Here is a 2,351-nt window from a genome sequence, read left to right as displayed (position 1 = left end):
AGATTTCAGTTGCTGTTCTTCCGTTGTCCATGTACTGTATGACCCCGAAGTCACCCACAGTCTTCATAAACTGGATGTAACCATGTCTCTAGATATTTGCTGAGAGCTTTTGAGAGAGGACTCTAAAGTTGATGTCCTTTCCACGGAAGGTGTTTAGGTCCTATACTTTTATTCCCTCTTCAAATGGATACTTTTAACTGAATAAATTCACCTTCAAGGAGCCAGTGTGAACCGGCTTTCTGAAATTTTTATAGTGGTAATTGAAAAGTTTGATGGTGAGTTGGGAGGATTGCTTGAGCCTAGGAGTTTGAGGCTGTAGTGAGCTATGATCACACCACTGCACTCCAGCCTGGGCAACAGAGTGAGACCCTGTCTCTGAAAAACAGAAAGCTTGATCATTAAAGAGTAAAATACTGGCGTTTACACTTAACTGGAGTAATATGAATACTGACTCCAAAATTACTTGGGAAAAGATCATTGCATATATTGTAAGAATCCACATGTACAAACATAAAATATTTTTAAACTGCTACTCTTTTTGTCATGTTTCAACCTTTTGATGACTGTTTTCTTTTCCTGCCACCAGAGAAACAACAGCATATGAACATTGAATTCTTTTATTTTTATGTTACCACAGGAATGAATACTGAAAGCCTTGCCATAATATTAGAATAGTGATGGGTGTGGTGTATCCTGATTACTGGATATCTAAATTTATCTTTTAAGAAAAATGGAAGGGAGAGCATCAGGAAGAATAGCTAATAGATGCTAGGTTTAATACCTAGGTGATGGGTTGATCTGTGCAGCAAACCACCATAGCACATGTTTACCTGTGTAACAAATCTGCACATCCTGCACATGTACCCGGAACTTAAAAGTTGAAAGAAAGAAAAAAAAAGAAAAATGGAATGTCATGTCTCTGTACCTTTTTCAATTTCATTTTAAGAATAGACAATACCTGGCCGGGTGCAGTGGCTAACGCCTCTAATCGCAGCACTTTGGGAGGCCGAGGCGGGTGGATCACTTGAGGTCAGTAGTTTGAGACCAGCCTGGCCAAGAGGTAAAACCCCCGTCTCTGAAAAAATACAAAAATTAGCCGGGTGTGGTGGCTCGCGCCTGTAATGCTAGCTACTGGGGAAGCTGAGGCAGGAGAATCACTTGAACCTGGGAGGTGGAGGTTGCAGTGAGCCAAGATCACGCCACTGCACTCCATCCTGGGCAAAAGGGTGAGACTCTGTCTCAAAATAAATAAATACATAAATAACAAAACAAAACTAGACAATACCCTTGTGATATAACACCTTAAGTTTTCTGAGGGTGGGGGAGGGGGTTAGGTGGGACAGACTTTTAGGAAAATATTGTAATAAGTTATTACTGGTTATGTGGGGGAATAGTTATTTTCCTATATGGGGTTAAGGAAACCAGCATTTGTTCAGTGCCTATTATTATTATTATTATTATTATTATTTTTAAGACGGAGTTTCAGTCTGTCACCCAGGGTGGAGTGCAGTGGCGCAATCTTGGCTCACTGCAACCTCTGCTTCCCAGGTTCAAGTAATTCTCCTGCCTCAGCCTCCTGAGTAGCTGGGATTCCTGCGCCCGCCACCACGCCTGGCTAATTTTTTGTAATTGTAGTAGAGATGGGGTTTCACCATGTTGGCCAGGCTGGTCTCCAACTCCTGACCTCAGGAGATCCACCTGCCTTGGTCTGCCAAAGTGCTGGGATTACAGGCGTGAGCCATCGCACCCGGCCTGTTCAGTGCTTTTTATGTGTCCTATTATCCTATTAAGGTTTTGTATATATCATCTTATGCTGGAGGCATCTATGCATAAATGTCAGCTGTCTAAGAAAATCCCTCTGAAAAGGCGGACACTCATGATTGCACAGCAATAGAGCTTTAAGCTTTTATCTTATATGAAAATATCTTTAATTGGTTCCATTATTATTCAGTAAGCATTCTCTTTTAAAGCATCTTTGATTTGTTATTTCGAATTAAATTTGATTGGAACTGCGTATCTTCAGAATGATTTGAATGTTTTCAGGAAGTTTCTATCCAGATTTTAAAACTGTTTTGTGTTCATTTATTTTCAACAATGTTGCACTACCAGCAAATGAAATTAGATGTCAGAAAGATAAACCCAGATTAGCCGTTTTGATTTTAATGTGTTATTAGTGCATATTCTGCATGCTGATATGTGTTGATGGCATTTCTCTCAGCTGAAATGGTTTGTCAGAGGCAGAGTGACAGAGTCTCCATAATAAAAGGTCTGGGGGGATTTGGAGGAAAGACCATTAACCAGGGACCCAAAGACTTGCCTTTGGGGCTGGCTTGTCCCTTACTTTAATTCAC

Source organism: Mandrillus leucophaeus, unplaced genomic scaffold, assembly GCF_000951045.1.
Source record: "Mandrillus leucophaeus isolate KB7577 unplaced genomic scaffold, Mleu.le_1.0 Scaffold320, whole genome shotgun sequence".
Taxonomy (NCBI): domain Eukaryota; kingdom Metazoa; phylum Chordata; class Mammalia; order Primates; family Cercopithecidae; genus Mandrillus; species Mandrillus leucophaeus.
The sequence above is the reverse complement of the archived record's forward strand: the minus strand, read 5'-3'. Positions refer to the sequence as shown.